Here is a 14,691-nt window from a genome sequence, read left to right as displayed (position 1 = left end):
AAAACGGTGAGATTAGCTGTAAGGTATTGCAGTCTTGCAGTGCCTGACATGGCTGCGGTGGAAGTGCAAATACTGGCGCGTGTCCGTAGGTTTCCTGTAGAGATTAGTCTGAAGTATGCCCTGAGAAACTGTGACCGTAATATCCAGGAAATTTATCCTGTGCGTAGAGTAGGAATGAGAGAGGAAGATGGTAGGATGCGCAAGGTTAAAAGCCTCAATAAACACAAGAAGTTCCAATTCACCGTGCTGCCAAATCATGAATATATCATCTATATACCTTTTGTAGTACAATAGCTTCAAACTTTGGGTAGCGAGGAAGTTTGTCTCTAGACATCCCATAAAGATGTTCGCGTAGTTGGGCCCGATTTTGGTTCCCATTGACGTTCCGCTGACTTGCACGTAATTGACACCCTCAGACTCAAAATTGTTAAGTTCAAGGATAAGGTGAAGGAAAGTTTCAAGGGTGAGAGAATCGATAGGTTTGTCACCCGCCGACCCCTCATACGCACATGATACAGCGGTGATCCTATAGGCATGCGGAATGTTAGTGCACAGCGACACGACATCTAGGGTAACAAGTAAACAGTTGTTGGGAATTTCCATCTTCATGATATCTGAGAGAAAATCATTTGTATCCTTAATGAAGGATGGAAAGCTGGGGGGAATGTCGCGAATGAGAGAGTCGACATACCGCGAGAGGTTCTCGGTGACAGTACCAATGCCAGAGACAATGGGGCGACCTGGGTTGTTATTTTTATAAATCTTAGGAAGAAGGTAGAATCTACCGGCTACTGGGCTTAAGGGGATAAGAGAACGAGCAGTTGTTTCAGTTATTTCCTGATTTTGAACAAGTTCAGTGAGTTTTTATTTTACAATTAGCTTATAATCATTAGTGGGATCGCTAGGGAGTACTTTGTAGAACGCAAATTCTGATAGTTGTCTATGAGCCTCGTTGAGACATAGTCAGCTTTGTCGAAGATCACGATGGCGCCTCCTTTATCGGCCGGTTTGATTACTATTTCGGGGCAACCTGCGACTTCCTCCAGGGCTTTCTTTTCCTTGTTTGTGATGTTACAGCGGAAAGGGATTTGCTTTTGGTATGCTGCTCGTACATCGCGATGAGCGGCTTTAATATACATGTCGAGGCATGTATCGCGCTGCGTGGGAGGGGTCCAGTGCTTATGGCTAGGTAATGCGGTTCGGGCTTCGTCGGTTGGAGGACGGTCATGGAAGTACTCTCGCAGTCTCATATTTCTGGCGAAGTTGTCTAAGTCCTTAAAAAGTTCAAATTCGTTGAAACCGCGAGTTGCCGGGCAAAAATTCAGACCTTTTGACAAGGCGCTTATGTTATCTGGTGACAGGGTAATACTAGAGAGGTTCATCACATTTCCGGTGAGATTTTTGTTAGTTTCAGTAGCCTGGGGGAGGTTACAGAAGGGGAATAAAAATTTGGGTTTGCGTGGGAGACTCGCTAGTACTGGCACTAATGAGAGCTTGTGAATGGTTAGTATTTGGCGCGCTTAGAGGGCGATTTTCATGCGCATTCCTAGATAATAAACAGCCATTAGTAATGGGGCTAACTTTATTCTTGCGGATGTTGTCATTGCTAGGGATATTATCTCGGGAAAATTTACGGACTTTTGTTTCGGATATAGCGGATGCCTTTTTGGATTCGTAGCTGCGTAGAAGGTCTGATTCTCTTTCGCTTAGATCCTTACTAAGAATTTCCTCTTCCTGGCTGAGGGAATGGGACATAGTCTCGTAGTGACACGGCCTCCGCGATCGGCTGCCGGCGGCGCGCCGTTGCTCCGGCCGTCCCATTCGGCCGGAGAGAGCGTAATTTCGAAGGGGCCGTTTTGGCGCTTTCCGCCGCACCGCGGCGCGCGGAGCCGATGGTTGAAAGCAACAGCCGTCCGTGCTGCGCCGGTCCGCGAAATGGCTTTTGACAGCTTTTGCGCTCCGTATGGCAAAAATAAACGGCCATAGCTGCTTTTAGGAATGGCAAGTAATATTAAAGCACCTGGTGATGCCTTTATGTCAGCTACGGTGGCGACAAGACGGGGTTATTTCACATGCGCTGTCCCGCACTACGCTCCGCGGACCCGACTATGCCTTTCCGATAATACCGCGGTAGCGAAACTTCCCGCGTTTAAATGATGTTCAAATAATAAACAGATATTGTTATTTCTTATGCTGGCGTACGGTCTTAATTCAATTCTGTACAGCCAAGGCTATTAACTTGAGACAACGGGTGGCCGCTGTTTTTTCTGGCATTCGAATCGATCTTTATAGGTCGTAATACCGGTTGAGACTGAAAAACGATGGAAGTGAATTATGTTCAGCGACATCGTAATCTCCGTGGCACATCTGCGTTATGCTATTACGTTTTCGTTTTCAACGGCAGCAAACAGAACATAAGTTCAACTTCGATGTACTCCGTTTTTATTTCGTTTTTAAAGGTATCTCGGTGCCTACTGGAAAGCGCAATAAGCACTGTGAGTGGTATGAATACCTAAAATACATGAACTTTTCGTTACTGATTTCAGGTCCCATCTGAGAAGTAACTTAGCTTTTATATGTTTGGTTTGAATGTTAGTAATTTCTGTTCACCCTAAACAGTTACCTGTGCACAGCGCACAGGCGAGTCCAGGGTCCACGTGGCTTTTTTTACATCATCACTGCGGAAGCATTAAATACTCAATTACGCAAAAATATGGAGTTGGGGGTCAGTGCGAGCGAGGTATGGTTCCAAAAATTGCACGCCTCGCAAAGAAAATAAAATGGAAGAAAACATGGTGTATTTGGATCAGGAAATGAAATTCGGAGCCGACGGAGTGCCGGCTGTCAAACCAGCTATACGCCTGCAAAATGGCCAGTGAGTGCGCTGTGGCCTTATAGACCGGTACTCAGGTCCACAGTTCTCAGCGGGAGCTGTGAAACGTCGGCGACCACGAGAAGGAGGTGGGGGGAAGGGGGGGGGGGGGCTCGCAATAAGATGCGAACAAACAAAAAATTACACTTAAAATAAAATGCATTCGCATTCCTGCAAGTAAGCAAAGTGTCTCTGAAACGTTTTTAAGGGGAAGTGTTACAGGCTAGGTTCCGATCAGTAGCTGCGAACGTCGACAGGGTGCGTAGAAAAAGTCGCGTTGACAGCATGTATCTTGCGGCAAAGCCAACTTTCTGGCGTTTGCTATGTATATGTCGATCTCATCTCGGTCCTAAAAAAATTATAAAGAAATTGGTCGCCAGGGTGGTTGCATCATTACGCTGTGCTTCATTTAATTGTCATAATTAGATTACAAAGACGTTATAAATGTTACAAAAATCCCGTCTGCTTTACATGGCCCTGTGGAGAGTGTATGGATACAAAAAACGGCTGTAACTTTTGTTTTATCAAAACTATTGCGAAACAAATATGACAATTATTAGCGGAAACGACTCGAACATTACGCCAGGTTTTATCTGCTTTTCACCACTAAGTAGTTCACAGCTGAAGTTGGAATTCCCGTCTGCAGTTAATACATTTACGTAAAGGAAACGAACAGCTTTGTATGGTTGTCCAGTTTCATTAAACAAATTAACTAAGGAATATACCGTATACGTTCAATCACAAATTACAAACAATGTTTGTTTCATGCACTTCTTCGATTGCACCCTGCTGGTCTGGCCGCTGGTCAGCTTGCACACACAACGGCAGTAAACTTTTTTTTATATATACGCAGTATTTTTATTCACAAATGTAGGATATCAAAGCGTGTGCCTGACACAAGCAGAAAATGTTTCAGTGCGGTAAAAAATTTCATATATATGCTTATAATTTCAATCCCGTTGCAGTGCCCTAGGTGGACGTTAGTTTCTAGCGCGATGGGGCCTGGTAGGTGACCGTTGCAACACATGGCACGCCAACTGCAAACTTGTTCTCATCACCCCAAATAACTATTTATAATAACTCTATTTATGACCTCCGAGAAAGTACTGCGTACCACTCCGTTTGCTCGCTCCACGCTTGAAACATGGTCAACCTTTCGTTGATCGCTTGCACGCCTTTGCTTCATTTAAATAAGTTTCTCTAAGCTGCTGAGACAAGCCTACTTCATAAAATCATTTTCAAGTCTTATTTCATCTAAACAAACCGCCCGAAGTTTAGGCAAGAGGAATTACGACAACGAAGACACCCCGCCGCGCAATCTCCGCCAAGCCATTCAGAGGAGCCGGTGCGAGCGGCCGAACCATCGGCTAACACCGCCACCTCGCGGCACGTTGCGGAGTGAGCCGCATTACATATTTTTGCTGGGGGACGCGCCGAATGGGACGGCCGGAGCAACGGCGCGCCGCCGGCAGCCGATCGCGGAGGCCGTGGTAGTGATCTAGAATTATCTGCGTTAATTGCAACGATGCGTTGTCTAGTTCTTGTTGCCACTTTTTTTGAAAGTACAAAATAAGCCCTGAAACGAACTTATTTGGTACTCTGAAGAAAGGGAGTCCTCTCCCTGAAACGTCAGTAAACTTATTTTTATTTTCTACGTCTATCTCGTTTGTCTCCGTCTCTACTAATCTTACATATACATATATATATATATATATATATATATATATATATATATATATATATATATATATATATATATATATATATCAAGGTTGCAGTCGTCATTGCCAGTGCTGTTCGGCTTTTTTCGAAATATTTATTAGGGCCGAATGACGTGTGCTTGTCACGTTTGTTTGATTCATTGAAAAATAAGCGAAAATATAAGTCGAGAAAAAATCCGCCGTTTTTCGGGGAGCGGGACTCGAACCCACATCTCCGCATAACCGGTGCGGTGCGTTCGCCATTACGCTATCCCCACAGCGGCTTCTCTCTCGACTTTAAAGCGGGGGTTTATATTTACAAGAGCTCTGAGGCCGGTCAACTAGCGCCGCCCCTCGACTACCGCGGGAGACGTAGAAGGTCTTCTTTCCCAGCGGCCGCCACGTAGAACGTGGTCGGAGGTCGGGGTTAGCAATTCGAGTCCCTCGTCCCGTATCTCTCTGTTCTGCTGCATGCATTACGAGGCACTGGCTCCAGCAGTTCGGATATGCCAATTGCTAACCCCGACCTCCGACCACGTTCTACGTGGCGGCCGCTGGGAAAGAAGACGTTCTACGTCTCCCGCGGTAGTCGAGGGGCGGCGCTAGTTGACCGGCCTCAGAGCTCTTGTAAATATAAACCCCCGCTTTAAAGTCGAGAGAGAAGCCGCTGTGGGGATAGCGTAATGGCGAACGCACCGCAACGGTTATGCGGAGATCTGGGTTCGAGTCCCGCTCCCGGAAAAACGGCGGATTTTTTCTCGACTTATATTTTCGCTTGTTTATCAATGAATCAAAGAAACGTGACAAGCACACGTCATTCGGCCCTATTAAATATTTCGAAAAAAGCCGAACAGCACTGGCAATGACGACTCCAACCTTGATATGTATCTTTACCGAGTCCCTCGTCCCGTATCTCTCTGTTCTGCTACATGCATTATGAGGCACTGGCTCCAGCAGTTCGGATATGCCAATTACTAACCCCGACCTCCGACCACGTTCTACGTGGCGGCCGCTGGCTGGGAAAGAAGACGTTCTACGTCTCCCGCGGTAGTGGAGGGGCGGCGCTAGTTGACCGGCCTCAGAGCTCTTGTAAATATAAACCCCCGCTTTAAAGTCGAGAGAGAAGCCGCTGTGGGGATAGCGTAATGGCGAACGCACCGCACCGGTTATGCGGAGATGTGGGTTCGAGTCCCGCTCCCGGAAAAACAGCGGATTTTTTCTCGACTTATATTTTCGCTTATTTATCAATGTATCGAATAAACGTGACAAGCACACGTCATTCGGCCCTATTAAATATTTCGAAAAAAGCCGAACAGCAGTGGCAATGACGACTGCAACCTTGATATGTATCTTTACCGAGTCCCTCGTCCCGTGTCTCTCTGTTCTGCTATATCTATATCTATATATATATATATATATATATATATATATATATATTGTAACAAAGATATTGAGCAACCGTCTGAGTACCAGTCTCCACGAGCGGGTATGTGTTCGGGTAAAGCGGAGGCTGACCTTCTGAGTGGCGTCAATCCCCCAGTGGATATATGTCCCCGTAGCGACACAGCGGCAAATCCATCGACAGTGCTTCGGCGCGAGACCTGCGCGTGGACGCCAGGCCTCGGTTGGACTCTGAAACGGCCAGACCTCGTTGGTGCCCCTTGCAAGGCCTGCTGATCAACCCCATCATATTTTACTGGAGGTTCTAGTCTTCACGCGATCACCAGCCTGGAACTACGAAGCAAGCGCGTGCTCCCGCCCCTGCATCGAGGAATCGACGACGAAATGGCGTCGCCACAGCAGGCACCCATCGTGTGCTCCGGGTCTCTTCGCCAACGCGACCCCGCCTTTTTCAATGGCAACGACGACGCCGATGCCGAGGATTGGCTGTCTACCTACGAAAGGATGAGCGCCTACAACCGATGGCATGATGGGATGAAGCTGAACAACATTGAGTTTTCCCTGACCGAGCTCGCCAACACGTGGTTTCATAAACACAAACCGCGGATGGAAACCTGGCCTGAATTCACGACCGAGTTCTTTAAGGCGTTCGGTAGCCCCGCTCTGCGCAAGCTACTCGCGGAACAGCGGCTTCGCGTGCGAGCACAGCGAGACGACGAGGGTTGCACCAGTTACACTGAGGACATCAGGGACCCCTGCAAGCGGGTGGATCCTGCGATGCCTGAGTCCGACAAGATCAGGCGCATCCTCAAGGGCATCGAGGATTATGCATTTCAGATGCTCCTGGGCAAGAACCCGCAGACTCTTGACGAAGTCCTCACTTGGTGCCTCAGCTATGACGAGCTCCGCAAACAGCGTGTTGTGACTCGCCGACGCGCACTGCGCAATGAAGACGTTTCACGAGGGTCACTGTCGTCAGTGGCTGTACCTTCCAACCCTTTTTCTCTTCGGCCGCATATCGAGGTCTTAGTGCATGCAGAAGTTTCTCGGCAGCTGGCCCTGCTTCCTAGCGCTCGAGAGCCTGCTTTCCGCTGCCCCCGTCTGTGCGGCGAGTGATTCAAAAACAGGTCGTCGAGGCGCTTCCCGCAGCCTGCCAACCGCTACATGTTCCTGTATTCGTGGCTTCACCCTCGACCTCACACTTAGCTTCAGCAGCGGCACCGCCCTTTTCAACTACCGCCGCAGCGCCTCTCGCCTCCCCAGTATTATCGACACTAACGGTACCCATGGCAGCGCCTCTCGCTTCACCGGCTGCGATGAATTACGCTTCAGTCGTACGACAACTGGAGCCAGGCGCATTCCAGGCATAACAGTACTTGGCCCCCCGCGGGCGACTACGTATCCTCGAACGGCACCTCAACATCTCAATCCTTGGCGCACAACAGACAACCGCCCGATCTGTTACGCATGCTACATGCCTGGGCACGTGGCGCAGATGTGCCGTCGGCGGCCACCACTTGATTGTGATGTCCACCCTGTATCGGCCTACTGATCTCAGCCGTATTTCGCCCCCTGTGATTCAGGACCGACACCGAGCTCCTGTACTAGTGAGCCACCACCATTTTCGAGCCGTCGCCCTTCTTCCCCGCGTCGCCGCTCCGTGCCGCCCATGCGCCCCCCCACAAAATCCGGTTGCCGAGGGAAACTGACCCTGCAGTTCCCAAGGCAAGAACTACACGAACGTCAGAATGCCGAAGTCCTCTTATCTGACCCGCAAACGGTATAGATGTGACTGTGGAAGGTGTCGCCGCACTCGCGCTTGTTGATACAGGAGCCGCAGTGTCAGTGGTAAGGGAACGTATCTGCCGCTCGTTGCGTAAAGTCACAACACCTCTCGGTGGACTTACTCTTCGGACTGCAAGTGCACAAGATGTTAAGCCGCCAGCCATCTGCACCGCTCGTGTCCTCATCCAAGGCATCCAGTACGTCATCGAGTTCGTTGTGCTCCCGTCATGTTCCCACGATATCATTCTTGGGTGGGACTTTCTATCACGTCATCACGCCATACTCGATTGCGGTCGGACGCAAGTTGAACTTCTACCGTTGTAGAGCCGCCGCGGAACGAACTGTCGACCAAGTTGCTAGTTTCCGAAGATACCGATATTCCCCCGAGCAGCTCCGTGATTGTTCGTATTTCTTGCAATGTCGCTGCGGACACAACACTGATTTTTTCACCGTCGAGGTTATTTTTTTGGCGCAAGCTGCTCCCCTTACCCTCCGCTGTCCTTGATGTTGGCCCTGGTTCAAGCGTAACGGCGGTTTCCAACGCATCCTCTTGCCTGACAACACTGTTCCACGGGGAGTGTCTGGTATTCGTGGAAGCTGTTGATTCTTCGCACCTAGAGGCCGTGCCCGACGAACCGAAGTTCTTCCCTTTGAGTGCACTTAGTCCCGAGTCTACGGACGTATTACTACAGTCTATCAACAAAGCCCTCGCCGCGGCCCAACGCGACCAGCTCATCAACCTTCTACAACGTTTTCGATAATCGTTCGATTGCCAGCAGGCCACCTTGGGACGCACGTCGAATGTCGCCCATGAAATTGACATTGGCTCCCACGCCCCACTACGGCAGCGGTCATGTCGCGTATCGCCTGCGGAGCGCCGCGTGACTGACTAGAAACTGGTAGATATGCTTGCGCGCAACGTATTTCGGCATTCTACCAGCCCGTTGGCCTCCCCCCTAGTACTGGTAACTAAGAAAGACGGGTCCATCCGGTTCTGCGTAGATTAACGTCGCCTGAACAACATCACACGCAAGGACGTCTACCCGCTACCTCGTATCGACGATGCCCTTGTCTTCTTAAAAGCGGCCGAGTTCTTCTCCTCACTAGATCTGAGGTCAGGCTACTGGCAGGTGCCCATGGCCGATGCCGATCGCTCAAAAACAGCGTTCATTACGTTCACCGGGCTTTAAGAATTCAGTGTCATGCCTTTCGGTCTTTGTAATGCGCCAGCCGCCTTCCAGCGAATGATGGACAATGTTTTACGGAGCATCAAGTGGAAAACATGCTGTGTTATCTCAATGACATTGTCGTGTTTTAGCCAGATTTCCACACGCATCTTGAGCACCTTGAACAAGTGTTCACGTGCCTTCCTTCGGCTGGCTTACAACTCAACTTGAAAAAAGTGTCGCTTTGCTGCTCAGATGCTAACAATCTTGGGCCACGTTGTTTTAAAGACGGCATACTTCCGGACCCGAAAAGTTTCGTGCAGTTGCAGAATTTCCAAAACTGGCCACTCTGAAAGACCTCCGAAGCTTTATTGGCCTCTGTTCCTATTTTCGGCTATTCGTTCGAACCTTTGCCACATTATCGCCCCGTTGACACAGCTTCTCAACGGAAGCGCAGTAATTACCGACTGTCTCCTGCTTGTGAAAACGCATTTGAGGCTATGCGAAGCCTGCTGACGTCGCCACCCATACTACGCCATTTTGACCTGCTTGCACCTACTGAATTTCACACTGACGCCAGTGGTGTCTGTCTAGGTGCCGTTCTCGCTCAGCATAAAGCCGGCTTCCATGAATACTTTTTTGCATATGTCAGTCGCACCCTGACGAAGGCGGAGCGGAACTATTCTGTCACCGAGAAGGAATGTTTGGCTATCGTTTGGGCTATCACCAAATTTCGTCCTTATCTTTACGGTCGTCCATTTCACGTTGTCACGGATCACCACGCTCTATGCTGGCTGTCCTCACTGAAAGGCCCTTCCGGTAGACTCGGACGTTGGGCTCTTCGACTTCAAGAGTACGACATCCGAGTCATATACCTGTCCGGACGCAAACACAGTGATGCCGATGCCCTGTCTCGGTCACCCGTCGTGTCCGACACTCGTTGCCTATCCAAAACACACTGCGCGGTGGCTTCACTAGCTATACAAAATATGGCCTCGGAACAGAGTAAGGATCCGTGGATTGCCGCAATCTTGAAATACCTGTCGAGTCTATCAACAGTTCCAGCATCCCGGGCAACGTGCCGCCAGGCTTCACACTGGGCCATACGTGACGACCTGCTGTACCGCTGAAACTACTCATCTGAAGGCAGGAAGTGGCTACTCGTCATTCCTGGCCATTTACGTTCCGAATTTTGCTCTTACCACCACGCTGACGCACATGCGCCCGCGCTGGAGTGCTGAAAACGTATCAGCGGCTCTGTTTGCGCTACTACTGGAGGGGGATGTACACATCTGTGACCAAGTACATCCGCTCGTGCACAGAGTGTCAGCGTCGTAAACGTCGCCCTCAACATCCCACGGAAGCATTGCAGCACTACTGTGTCCAGCTCCACCTTTTGACCATGTTGGAATAGATATTTACGGTCCACTTCCCAGCACGGCCGCAGGAAATCGTTGGATTAGTGTGGCAGTTAATCACTTGACACGGTACGCGGAAGCAGCTGCACTATCCACTGCCACTGCTTGTGATGCCGCATCCTTCCTTCTTCAACGTTTTATTCTGCGCCACGGAGCGCCCAGTGAGCTTTTCAGCGACCGGGCACGAGTCTTCTTCTCCGAAGTTGTGGAGGCGCTGCTCACTGAATGCCGCGTTGTTCACAGAAAGACTACATACTACCACCCACAAACCAATGGGATTACACAACGTTTTGCCGTACACTGGGCGACATGCTGTCGATGTATGTTTCTCGTGACAATTCGAACTGGGCCATAGTTCTTCCTTTCGTCACGTAAGCGTATAATACGGCCGCGCAGACAACCACCGGCTTCTCACCATTCTTTTTGCTGTACGGGCGTGACCCTTCCTGCCTACTTGACACCATCCTTCCTTACTGCCCTGACATCTTGGAATGTGTTCCAGTCTCGGTAATCGCCCAGAGAGCCGAAGAGTGCCGCTTAACTGGCACTCTCCTTCACGGCAGCAGACCAAAGACGTCAGCAGTATCGCCACGACGACAGTAGTGGAACGCCAACTTACGCTGCTGGCTCCCTTGTATGGCTACGGATACCGTCCACGGCCCCAGGGCTTTCAAGCAAACTTCAGACGAAATACCAGAGTCCCTACCGAGTGGTCGAAAAGACGTTTCCCGTCAATTACATCGTCGAGCAGGTCACTCCTAGTACGGATCGTCGCTTCCGTGGCCGCGAGACGGTTCACGTTAAGCGTTTCAAGCCCTATTACGACCCGCTTATCCTCGCATCGCCCTGAGTCGCCAAAGATGGCTCCTTCTGTCCCCGGGGGTGATTGTAACAAAGATAGTGAGCAACCGTCAGAGTACCAGCCTCCCCGAGCGGGTATGTGTTCGCCTAAAGCGGAAGCTGGCCTTCTGAGTGGCGTCCATCCCCCAGAGGGTATATGTACTCGTTGCGACACAGCAGCAGCTCCATCGACAGTGCTTTAGCACGAGACCTGTGCGCGGACGCCAGACTTCGTTTGGACTATGAAACGGCCAGACCTCGTTGGTGCCTCTTGCAAAAGCTGCCAATAAACCTCATTATAATATATAAATATATATATACATATAGCTACATAAATATGTATATATATATATATATATATATATTGTAAGGAGACAGGACGCTTCTTTCAGGAAGGCAGCAGATCGAGCGGTTCCACCTTTACTCGACGGATCGTGACTCCACAACTCAGACAATCATGATGATGATTATGTACAGATGACGATTATAATGGTTATGTACAGGTGAGAGATTGGCCACAGCGGTGGACGGTGAATAGGCATGGTCTACGACAGTTCCACGGTTCTACGAGTACACGAGTAAGCGCTCACATCCCCCCCCCTCGTGGTTGGAAGCGGCCGCCGGGCCGCGGGAATTTAAGATGCACGGTGGATAAAACGCTTCATGCGAGAAACGTGCACAATTTCACTTGCGCGCCTGCGACGGTCTGTGGAGACAGTTGCCGGGGACACTCGATAATTTACCGGAGAAGTTTGCTGGGTGACGATGTAGGGGCTAATATACCGGTGCAAAAACTTCTCGCACAAGCCAGGTGAGCGGACTGGCGTCCAGAGTAACACCTTATCGCCAGGGCGGAAATGAACGTCGCGGTGAGTGGCATCATACTGCGTTTTTCGTTGTTGCTGGGTGGCTTCAGTGTTCTGGCGGGCGAGCTGACGGTAGTGATTGACCCGTGAGATGAATTGGTCGGAAAACGGAGTTGCAGGGGACACCGGAGCAGTGAAGAAAGCAGTGTCCATAACAAAGGAAGGGGAACGGCCAAAAACGAGGAAGAAAGGTGAATAGCCGGTGGTGCGCTGAACAGCCGTATTATAGGCAAATGTTACAAAAGGGAGAACGTGGTCCCAGTTGGTGTGGTCTGGCTTAATATAAATTGACAGCATGTCGAAGAGAGTCCTATGAAATCGTTCGGTAAGGCCGTTAGTCTGCGGGTGGTAGCTGCTACTCGTTTTATGAACGGTATTGGCAGATCGAAGCACTTCGGCAAGAACTTGAGATAAAAAGGCCCTGCCTCGGTCGCTCAAAAGCACGCGAGGTGCACCGTGACGCGACACGATGCATTGTAGAACAAAACCGGCGATTTCTTGGGCGCATCCAGATCTTAGGGGTGATGTCTCGGCGTATCGGGTTAACTGATCAACCGCAGTTACAATCCAGCGGTAGCTGGCTGGTGTGCAAGGAAGCGGTCCGTACAGATCAATGCCCACCGATTCAAAAGGTACTGATGGACAAGGAAGCGGCTGTAGCGGACCGGGTGCAGGTGACGTACTGCGCTTCCGGTGTTGGCATTTGGCACAAGAGTATACTTGGCCACGTTTGTGGAGAGTTCAGGCCAAAAGTATTGACTACAGATGCGGTCGTAGGTTTTCGCGAAACCAAGATGTCCTGCCGTGGCGTCATCATAAAACGCCTCTAAGATGGCTCTCCGCAGCGGCTGAGGTACAACGGGGACCCACCTGCTGCCTTCAGGGTGATGACTGCAGCGATGGAGGACTCCATCCACAAGCCGGAAATTCCTTAGCTGTCGACGTAGGCGACTGTTGGGAGGTGGTATGGAGCCTTGCATCCTGTCCATTATTGTGCGACAATAAGTGTCGCTTCGCTCGAGTTCCGGCAGGTTAGCTAGATTATCAACCATTGCATGAACAATAGGTGCGACCGATAGAGTGGCGTGGTTTGCAGGGAAGGTAGAGGCAGACGATTGCGGCAAAGGGCATCGTGAAAGGGCGTCTGCGTCTATGTGCTTCTTTCCCGACTTGTAGGCGACGGTAAAATTATACTGCTGGAGACGGAGAATCCAACGTCCCAGGCGTCCGGAGAGGTTCTTGAGCGTGGATAACCAGCATAACGCGTGGTGGTTCGTGACGACCGTAAAATGCCTGCCGTATAAGTAAGGACGGAACTTTTGAATGGCCCAGACAACAGCGAGGCACTCATGATCTGTAATGGTGTAGTTCTGCTCTGCTGTCGTGAGGGACCGACTAGCATGGGCTACTACTCGCTCCCGCTGATGACAGTCAAGTTGTAGCAAGACTGCTCCGATGCCCTGGCCACTGGCGTCCGTGTGCAGAATGGTTGGCGCAGCATCATCAAAATGGGCAAGCACTGGATTCGATATTAGGGCGACTTTAAGGGGCTGGAAAGCCAAGTTCGCACTCCTCATTCCAATCAAAAGCGATGCCAGGGCGCACGAGGTGGTGCAGGGGAGAAGCAATAGTCGCGAAATTTCGGATGAAGCGGCGAAAATATGATGCTAGCCCGAGGAAGCTGCGAAGGTTTTTCTGTTGTAGTGGACGGGGAAAATTTAGAACGGCGGAAATTTTCTCTGGGTCGGGTTGGATTCCATTTTTGCTGACGACGTGTCCATATACTTTTATAGATTTGCTGGCGAAAGTGCACTTTTTTGTATTCAGCTGCAGCCCTGCATTTGAGAGGCACGTAAGCTCTTCATCTAGACGTTGCAGGTGTTGATGAAACGTAGTTGAAAAAACAACGATGTCGTCCAGATAGCAAAGACAGCTTTTCCATTTGAGCCCACAGAGCACAGTGTCCATCATTCGCTCAAATGTAGCCGGATCGTTACACAGACCAAAGGGCATCACGTTGAATTCGTAGAGCCCGTCTGGTGTAGCGAAGTCAGTTTTTTCTTTGTCTTCTTCGTGCATCGGGATCTGCCAATATCCAGAGCGTAGGTCAAGACTAGAGAAATATTCTGCCCCTTGGAGACTGTCCTCCGCGTCATCAATGCGAGGCATCGGGTATACATCCTTAGGAGTTATCTTATTTAACGCACGGTAGTCAACGCAGAATCTAACTGAACCATCCTTCTTCTGCACAAGCACAACGGGCGATGACCACGAACTTGATGAGGGGCGTATGACATCGCGCTTTAGCATGTCGGAAACTTGTTCTTCTATAATTTTTCGTTCGTGCGAAGATACTCGGTACGGGCGACGGCGTACAATGGCTGAGCCGTCGGTTTGAATCCGATGCGCGGCGACCGACGTACGTTTCAGTGTGCTGGAAGTCACGTCGAAGGATGCCCTGTGCTTCCGCAGAACGGCCAGCAATCGTTCCCTCTGCGCCGCCGTGAGATCTGGGCTAACAGTGGCAGCAATGCCAGGCACATCATCCGAGGGGGCACGATGCCGCGTGAGCGAAGGTGTACCGGTGTCAGACAAGATCGAAAGAGGCTCGCTGTCGACTACTGAGGCAATGGGCATGCCCTT

Source organism: Haemaphysalis longicornis, unplaced genomic scaffold, assembly GCF_048455015.1.
Source record: "Haemaphysalis longicornis isolate Haplotype H1 unplaced genomic scaffold, Haemaphysalis longicornis Haplotype H1 scaffold_14, whole genome shotgun sequence".
In the NCBI taxonomy this organism is placed as follows: Eukaryota; Metazoa; Arthropoda; class Arachnida; order Ixodida; family Ixodidae; genus Haemaphysalis; species Haemaphysalis longicornis.
This window is presented reverse-complemented; position numbering follows the sequence as displayed.